This window comes from Coturnix japonica, chromosome 1, assembly GCF_001577835.2.
Source record: "Coturnix japonica isolate 7356 chromosome 1, Coturnix japonica 2.1, whole genome shotgun sequence".
Taxonomy (NCBI): domain Eukaryota; kingdom Metazoa; phylum Chordata; class Aves; order Galliformes; family Phasianidae; genus Coturnix; species Coturnix japonica.
Genome location: NC_029516.1, coordinates 164922486 through 164932619, shown reverse-complemented (window position 1 = coordinate 164932619; position 10134 = coordinate 164922486). Strand labels below are relative to the sequence as shown.

Genomic DNA, 10134 nt, shown 5'->3' with positions numbered 1-10134 from the left:
GTGTGATCTCTTCAAACAGCTGGTAATATACCAGACACCAAGGAAGCCCCAGCTTGTTTAGTATTCAGTATGAGATAGTAAGTTCCTAGCTGGGATTAGGGAATTAATTAAACAGATGATGTTTGACAAAGGTAGCTGACTACTGGGTTGAATAGGAGTGACCCAAATATAATAACCTTTAAGTAACCAAGACACCTAGCCATAGGGAAAGCTAACAAGGATAACCATTAAAATCTCTTAAAATCAACTATGAAAGAAATGGGAAGTGGAAGGAAATGAATCAGCAAAGACATAGCTATTTTGAAAACAGATGGCAAACATGAGAAAATATATATATCACCTCTGTACCTGGCAAGATCATGGTGCAGATCCTCCTGGAATCTATGTAAAGGCACCGGGAATATAAGGCAGTGTTTGGTGATTGCCAACATGGCTCTACTAACAGCAAATAATGCCTGACAAACAGGGTGGTCATCTATAACAAGATTAAAACACTATTGAATAAAGGAAGAGTAACTAATGCCATCTATCTGGTCTTCTGTATTGTGTCTGGCACTATCCCACATGACATCCTTATCTCTAAATTGAACAGACATTAATATGTTGGATGGATAATTTGGAGTGTAAGTAATTAGCTGGATGGTCACATTCTATGATTCATAGTGTTGTGTTCAATGGCTCATTGTCCAAGTGGAGACTGGTGGTGAATGACATTCCTTAGGGATTGGTACTGGGACCAGCACTATTTAATATGTTTTTTGTTGACACAGACAGTGGCAGTAAGTGCACCTTCAGGGATTCTGTGGATGACACTAAGCTGTGCAGTATGATGAGCACTTTGAAGGGAGGGATGTCAACCAGAGGGAACTTGACAGGCTGGCTATGTGGCCCTGTAGGAACCACAGGAAGTTAAACATTTCCAAGTGCAAGATCCTGCACCTGAGTTTTGGTAGTCCCAGGCATAAGTACAAGCTAGGCAAAGAATGCACTGTGAGCAGTCCGTGAGGACAAGAACGTTTGGTGCTGGTTGATGAAAAGGTCGATGTGACCTAGTAAAGACCAGAAAGCCAATCTTTTACTTAAAGGAGGTAATAGTCCCCTTCTACTTGAGTCCTGAGAGAGTGTCTGGTACTTCTTGTACCAGGAGTGCCACATTCAGTTCGGGGGCCCACCAATGAGAAGGACGTGATGCTGTTGGAGTCAGTCCAGAGGAGGGTCACAAGGATGATTAGGGGGTACCTCTCCAATGAAGATAGCCCTAGAGCTGGGGTGGTTCATCTAGAAGAAGAGGAGGCTCCAGGGAAACCTTAAAAAAATCTTCCAGTACATAAGGGTACCTACAAGAAGGCAGGAGAGGGTGAGAGAGAGGGTTTATCAGAGAGTAGTGATAGTAAAAAATGCAATGGTCTTGAGTTAAAATAGAGTAGATTTAGATTAGATATTGATAAAAAAATTCTTTACTGAGGGTGTGATAAGGTACTAGAACTGATTGTCCAGAAAGGTGGACAAAAGGGTTGATGCCTCAACCCTGGAGGTTTTCAAGGCCATGCTGAATGGAGCCCTGGGCAATTTGGCTAGTGAGAAGCACTCCTGCAGGTGGCAGGGAGGTTGAAAGAAGGTGATCTTTAAGGTCCCTTCCAACACAAACCATTCGGTAATTCTAAGAAGAAAAAAAGAAAAGAGGAAAAAAAAAAAAAAAGAGAGAGAAAAATGAAAAATTGAAAATGATCACAAGGAAAATACAGAATATTCAAATATTCTTTACCAAAAATTTACCAAGAATTCTGAGGAAACTGGTAAAAGAGTAGGAGTGCAGAGCATTAGGTGACTTTGAGGTAGTTTGGAGGGTTGTTTTTTTTTTTATTGTAGGGCAACCTAAAATATCCTGCTTCCCTTATTTCCTGCTTTTTCAAAACATGGTACTCATTTGGGAGCCATACAACTGAAGGATTATTGAGTCTTTCAGCTAGGATAAGACAGTCATATATTGATTTGTTGTTCACACACTCTTAATGGATTTTTGAGTGGAACTCTGAATTTAGATAATGCTTAATGAATCTCCTATTTTTTTAATTTTTTTTTTTTATTTTTTTTTATTTTTTGTTTTTAGTTTTGAACACTGACCAGTCTTGAAGGAGGAAGACAGAGCTGTAACTGAGATCTTAAGGTAGACAGCTTCCCCGGAAAAACAAGCATAAATATTATAGTGATACGCACATCTTTGAGGGAATAAACACCCCAAAACATCTTTATGGAACCCGTTGAGTGAAGAGTGTTTCCTGCCAAACAGCCAGGAGCTTGATCAGGAGCTAGTGCTGCCTAATGCCAAGTTCAGCTAAAGAATTCTTTGGCAGCTGCAGACCAGGACTTTTTCCTGCATTTCAAGAGAGTCAATAAGGCTCTTACTGCTCTAGATGTTTATCCCACAACATTGCACTATTCTTTTTTTTATGTCTCAGATTGAATATCTTCAGCTGCAGTTGAGATGTCACAGCAGTACCTCCCATCTGTATCATAAAGAGAACAATATAATGATATTATGTAACTTGTTAATTAGAAAAAGATGTCATATAATGTTATGGAAAGAAGAACAAAAATCTTTTCAGCAGTAGACCGTAATATCATTAACCTCCGTGCTGCACAATGAGTGTGGATGATGTGAGAATGCAACCTTTGCTTCACTAAGCTTTTAGTATTGTAAATTTGAAACATGACTTTTTAAAAACTACTGAATTCACATGGAAAACCTAATACAACTTACTACAGAATTTTTAATGTTTCATAATAATAGTAATAAAAATTATATTTAAATAACATTCAAAGTGTATGTTCAAACAATTCTCTCAAGTATAGAGAGGCTTTGTAGAGTTTGACAAATCAAAGGTATGGACAGTAATCAAGATCACAAAGTCAAAAAAGATCAAGGGCTCAGTACTGCACCAAGGATGAGGTAATCCTGGATTTGTGTACAGAGTGGGAGACAAACCTGCTGGAGAGTAAGCCTGAATAAAGGGGTCTGGGGGTTCTGCATAATGATTGACTGTGAGTCAGCAGTGTCCTGGAGCCAAAAGTGTCAACTGTACCCTTGGGGTACATCAAGTGCAGCATTGCCAGTTGGTTGAAGGGAGGGATTGTGCAGTCACACCTTCAGCACTGGGTGGAGTTTGGATGTCACAATGTAAGGACAAAAAACTACTTGAGAGCACCTAAAGGAAGACTGTTAATACTGTGAAGGGTCTGCAGGGCAAGGTGTGTAAAGAACAGCGAAAACCCCTTGGTTTCCAGAGAAGAGAAGACAGAAGACAGAAGAAGAAGACTACATGTACTCATGACAGACTACAGCTCGTGAGTATAACTTGAAAAAAAGGTCACATTTTCTTAAAAAATTTTATAAGAAGCCATTAATTTTAGATTTATTGACATTAGGTTATGAAACTTGAGGAAACAGAAAACATAATAATCTGGAAATTTTCATGGGTCTTTAAAAATACTTCACAGTAAATACAGGAAAAAAAATCCTAATTGTCCATCGTTTCTTTTTTTTTTTTTTTTTTTTTTAGAGAATTTCTTTTATGATGTCTTTACATTTGAGAAATTTAGCTTATACTTAACAGACATATGAACCTCCTGAGGTGATACTTTTTGGTAATTGCAATGTGGCTTTGAATTTGTTTCAGCACACTATGACTGAAACATCTAAAGTAAACGTGTACCATCTAAGAATCTTTCAAAAATTCAGGAAACAGACATACACCAGAGCTATTAATACAATGTGATAGTAATTTGTAATGTGTGAATATCTTCTGATATAGAGGATGTAACACTACTAATGAGGAAGATAAAGGTATATGCATACAATTCTTGGAAGTTTTCAGAAATAACTTTGTAAAAAAGCTAAGAATTTTAAGATCCCTTATTTAGTTCTTAGCCAGAAAAAAGTCAAGCATCTCAGTCAAACTTGGCAGCAAATTAAACATTTCTTCAAGCTGTAGGAAAGTGGAGCAACGAAGCTAATAATTAAACGAATAGATGTATAATTACAAAGCACAGAAGCATGGATACAGAAAATTCTAGAAATTTAACACATATTATAACAAATAAATAAACATATATATATATGTTTATTTATATATATATATATATATAATAAAAATGATAGGAACACATGAAAAATTGTTTTTACCAACATGTCTGCTGTAAGAACCAGTCTTTAAAAGCTGGGAATATAAACCATGGCTGAATTATGCTATGAAGTGAAATGAATTTTGTAGGATCAGCTCCAGCTCAGAAAATAGTGTAGGGCTAAAAATGTTATGACATAATTCAACACAACTGACAGAACTGTTCACAAGGTCCCCAGCACTAAGCCCCCCTTCAGTAAAGGTTATTTATTGGACACGGGGGTCAGGGAAAGTTTTAAAAATAAAACTATTCCCTTGACCTTTGTTAGCTCAGACTCATTCACTTTTCTGTAAAATGATCATGCCTGCTGTGCAACATCAGCACAGCTTTTTGCCATGTAATGTAATAGCTGAAGGCTCTTATTCCCAGCCCTAGTGGACTCCGAGTGCTTACTGATATACAATTGATACCGATAAAGTTAGATAATGACTACATATGACTATGTGTCCCTCCTTATGAGGTTACAAAAAGAACTACATCCCTTTTTCCTTAGGTATGAGAAGACTTCATGGTTTAGTCTATATCTTTCTCTAGTCAAGAACTCATTTAAATGTATAATAAGGATAACTAAATAAGAATAACTAAACTTAGATTCATCTGACATCTGTTGACTAGATTTTTATTCAGGCGTGTGAAATTAGGTGGATTTGTAGGTATGCTCCAGAAGTGGTTCTTTTTCTGCACACCTGAACTACTGAAAGAGGCCCAGAACTACTTTAATTGAGCTATGTGCCAATTAGTATAGTACATTAAATGGGACTGGAGCTGTTTTATGTCCCTAGGCCTCCTAAGCATGTACACTGCCAGATGAGCTTGTGAAGCAGCTGTGGCAGCTCATGCTGGCAGACATGCTTTTATAGATTGTCTATGCATTCCTTTACCTGCATTGTAGGTAGAACAAAGAGTTGCAACTTTAAGAGGAAAAAATATCTTTAAAAATCTCCTGATCTCTTTGAGAGAATCTCAGAGGAAATTTTAATGTTTCAGAGGCACCATGAGGATTGTATCCCTGGAGCTTCTTGTTTCTAAAAGCTGTTGACAAGCTCAGGGGAACAATTACTTCCAACAGAGTTGTTAGTGTTTGTGAGGAAAGAGAGCTTCTGCACAAGCAAACAAAGGTACAGTAATCAGAGACTGCAGAGCAGCCTTTAGATAAAGTTTATTCTGTCCATGGTTCATCGTCAAGCTCCCACATTTGGACATGTTTTTAAATATCTTTAGGCAATCAGATTCTATTATGTATCAAAAATAAAACAAAACAACAAACAAGCAAACAAAAAACAAACAAGAAACACTGTAGAGTTGCTTCATCTCTTGACAGTATATCTTGGACTATCCTTATGAAATATACCTTATGAAGTTATATTTGATCACAAAGAAAAAGGAATTTTATTTTAAGAATACTGCAGTTAACCTTGCAGAAGTCAGTTGAAAGATGCTCACTGATTTCAGTAGTATTGGGTTCAGAATGAAGAAGTAACAGCAGGCAAACAAGCAAGAATGTAAATACTTAGGTCTAAGTATTATGACAAACTGTCTTGAATAGTGCATGAAGATGCTGGAGATTAATCTGGAAGTCTGATTTGTTTGCTTGATAAATTAGTCAAAGCTTGTTCTGTTCTCATGAGGTGTGTTGGCACTACAACTTTTCACTAATGTGTTTCCTTCACAGAATAGTTTAAATTGCTCTCAAAATTATTACATCTCTATGTCAGCTGCTCTTTCTGACTTCATTGGTGCAAAAATAGAAGGAGCATTGGAGCATTTAATTAACTGTCTCCATGAGGATATAGAACAGACCTACCAGAAAGGACTTGGGGGTACTGATGGATGGACATGTGCCAGCAATATGCCCTCATAGCCCAGAAAGCCAATTGTATCCTGAAGAGCTCCAAAAGAATTGTAGTCAACAGGGCAAGGGAGGTGATCCTGCCTCTCTTCTCTGCACTGGTGAGGCCTCACCTGGAGTACTTTGTTCAAATGTGGAGTACAGGAGAGACATGGATCTGTTGGAGCATTTCCAGAGGAGGGCCACAAAAATGCTCCAAGGGGTGGAACACCTCCCCTGTGTGAACAGGCTAGAGAAGAAAAGGCTCCAGGGAGACCTGAAATAGGCTTTTCAATATCTTAAGGAGAGCTGCAGGAAATAAGGAGACAGACCCTTTAGCAGGGTCTGCGGTGACAGGACAAGTGGAATTTTTTCAAACTAAAAGAGGGGAGATTTAGATAGGATATTAAGAACTAGTCTTTTACATTGAGGGTGGTGAGGCACTGTAACAGGTTGCCTGGAGAGGTGGTGGAAGTCCTGCTCCTAGAGACTTTCAGTGTGAGCAATGTGATCTAGCTGTAGACGTCCCAGTGCCAGCTGAGGTCCCTTGGTTTGTTCAGCCCAGGGAAGAAGAGACTAAGAGGAGGCCTCACAGCAGCCTGCAGTTTTCTTATGAGATGAACACCGGGCAGATGCTTATCTCTGTTCTTTGGTGACAGTGACAGAACCTGAGGGAATATCATGGAGCTGCACCAGGGGAGGGTCAGGTTGGACATCAGGAAAATGTTCATCATGAAGAGAGTGGTCAGGCCTTGGAACAGGCTCTCTACAGTGATGATCATGGCACTAAGCCTGACAGAATTCAAACAGCATCTGGACTCAGAAAACAGATTTAATTTTGGATAGATCTTTGGGGAGCCAGGAGTTGGACTCAGTAATCCATGTAGGCCCCTTTCAGCTTAGGATATATGTATAATTCTGTGATTCTATGGTCTCTGAATAAGCAGTTGGGCAAAATGATGTCCAGAAGTATCGTCCAACCAACATTTCTGTGATAATTCATTTTCTGTCTTGCATCCCAAATCCTGTACTATGTGATACCATTAGTTTTTTAGTGATTAACTTTATCTGTATTATGAACACTTAAATGTCATTGCTAAATATTCTTACCACGACCTCCAAAATCAGTTCCTGTGCAATGTTTAATTTATAGAACCACAAATGCTTAAGCCTGAAATAATGCACATGAACAATGAACATAAGGATGAACATAAACTATAGTCACCTTCAACTACTGAAACCTGTTTGTCAATATCTAGGTCAGTAGACAATTTTAACCAATAGATTATTCTACAATTACTGCTATCTTGCTTTGTAACCTGACATTAGCCATTAGCTTGGACTAAATTTCTGTCTCTATTTCTCCATCATGCCTGAGGGACACTGTCTTGTATTTATGTTTGCAGCATAAAAGAAAAGAAATTATTTTTCTTATAGCTAAAAAAAAAAAAAAAAAAAAAAAAAAAAAAAAAAAAAAAAAAAAAAGAAAAAAAAAAGAGAAGAAACTGAAAGAAAAGAAAAGGAAAGAAAAGGAAAGGAAAGAAAAGAAAAAAGAAAAAAGAAAAAAGAAAAAAGAAAAAAGAAAAAAGAAAAAAGAAAAAAGAAAAAAGAAAAAAGAAAAAAGAAAAAAGAAAAAAGAAAAGAGAAAAAAGAAAAAAGAAAAAAGAAAAAAGAAAAAAAAAAAAGAAAAGAAAAAAGAAAAAGGAAAAAAGAAAAAAGAAAAGAAAAAGCTCACCCTTGACATAAACCAAAATTTTGCAGTTTAAGACAAACAGGCTTTTAGAGAATACAACACAATAATACAGTGAAAAAGCACCAAAATTGCTCTGAAGCTTTGAATCACTACAGTCACATTGTCATCACCTTTTTATTTTCTATTCTAGACACATTTTAACTGGTATAAAGCTGGAATTTGAATGGCCAATGTCCTACACACTTTGAAAACCTGATTCCTGATTACTTTTTCTCTCTTTTTTTTTTTTTTTAATTATTATTTTTATTATTATAATTAATTCTATTAGAGAATGAATGTCACTGAGGTTAGATTTACATCCAGGAATGCACATATCAGCTCATTTGCAACAACAGTCCAAACTCATGTTTTCTGACATCAAAATAGCTTTTAAAGGCATTAGAAAAAACCGACAAATTAAGTTTTGAAAAATTACATGTTGCTGCCATTTCCAAAATGCTACTTCTTGAAATTCGGCATGAAATTTTTACAAGTCAGTTAATTTCTGCTATATGCTTTCTGTCCGTTTTCTCAAATATTGTCTTGGGAGAATAGTGTAGCAAAACTGTTCCACTGCTGTAGCAGAAGAGAGACCCCAACTCTGTATATGTGACAGTCACCCAGCTAACTTATTGCACTGTGTATTCAAGATGCCAGGGATGAAGAGAGCTTTATTCAACATGTATACGTCTACAGGCTGTGAGAGATGAGGCAACCTGCTTGCCTGTTTCAGTTTGTCATCTTTTCTATGAGAAAATTGTAGGGGTTTATAGCACTGTAGAATGAGGTTGCTGATGTGAGAGGCAATACAAAAATTAAAGGAGATAGTTACCTCTTGCCACTGCAAATAATTGAAATTCAAGGACCTTTTGAAAGACGCTTGATAACAAAAACAAAATATCATTTTATGACATTCATTTGTTAATCTGGTTTCTTAAAGAAATCACACATTTTTTACCTATCTTCTACTAGTTTTCAGCTTGTCAGTGACATTTGTTATAAAAGTGTTATTTTAAGCTAATGAAATTTGGATATAGGAAAAGTCTTCCTAAGCATTTCATTTGGAATTAAGTGCAAAATTTATATTTGGGCTGTAAAGTCACAGGTAACGGCTCAGTTATTTTGCTGCTCATGGAAGTTCTTATTTTAGGAGTTTATTTCCTTTTCCATGTGCTTTGTTATTGTTTTTAACAACCATTATTAGAAAGGGTTTTTTTTTGTTGTTTTGTTTTGTTTTGTTTTTCCCTCATCAGAGAGCAAATGATAGCATCCCAGCACAGTCTAAATCGTTACTATTCTCCCTTTTAACAACTGTAGTATTCTGCAATGAACACCATGACATTGAGTAGCCAGTTTGGGTGATTTTATTCCTTCACAGTTTAAATAATATCCTCAGACAATTATTTTAAAGCTATTTTATGTTTTAAAAATAGTTGGTCATCTCATTTGACACATGTAGAAGCAAAACACACTAGAATGATTTGCTCAGTTCTGAATGGTCTTATCAATGTCCAATCTTGCTTTTCTTAGACAAAACACTAAATACAGATAAATCACTACTTCTCTTTGTTGGCTCTGAATGTCCGTAAGCCAATTTCAGAATCAGGTCAGTGATGACCTACATATAGGTTTGACTAATTCTAAATGCTTAAAGTTTCTTGTGTGGTATGATGTAGTCTAGCTTGTAATTCAAAGCTGAATGCTTCTTTTCTACATACTTTCATGTGACACTGCCTTGTGAAAATGTTGGATAATGCACACTTAGCATATAGTTTATTCCTGATCTTTCCTATATTCATGAGATTAACACAGTCTTCCGTATCAGTATGATACCAGAGCAAATGGAGTTTCTGAATGGTAGGTTCATATCATCCTAGTTTGTCAGAATTATCAGAAGTACAAAGAAATTTCACGGATGCTTTTCACAGAGCTTTATAATGTCAGATGTCTGGAATTTCATCAGAAATATTTTTTGCATTACCTCAGAGCAAAGTGCAGTTTGTGTGGTATAATACTTGGTGACTTGAGAGTTCATTATTTGCCACCGTATAGAATTATGGTCTGTAGCACAAATTTAAACATATTACATGCCCATCAGAATGAAAATAAATAAATAAATAAATAATTCTCAGTTTCATTTTAAACTCTTCATTCCTAAAGGAAATTCTTAAAATAATCAAGTACAGTGGTAGTTATTGCCTGTCAGCTTTTTAATATCTTTTCCTCAGTTCTACTTTGGAGAGCCAACAGCGTATTCAGAATACTTTTGTGTCCAGAGACTCCTTTACAGTATTTAGTTAATCTTTATCTCCCATCAGTTACATATTGTATTTGATCGTTCATGCTGTATGAAAGAAGTCTTCCATTTAAACATCCCCTTAAATTTTGATTC

At 36.3% G+C, this 10134-nt stretch overlaps 1 long non-coding RNA gene across 1 annotated transcript; it reads right to left on the bottom strand.

Moving 5' to 3' along the window:
• Positions 1 to 2451: 2451 nt before the first annotated feature.
• Positions 2452 to 3527, bottom strand: LOC116653603. The gene is made up of 2 exons (XR_004307740.1): positions 2987 to 3527; positions 2452 to 2507 (listed from the first exon to the last, which is right to left on the bottom strand). It is a non-coding gene; the product is annotated as an uncharacterized LOC116653603 (long non-coding RNA).
• Between the last annotated feature and the right edge of the window lie 6607 nt (positions 3528 to 10134).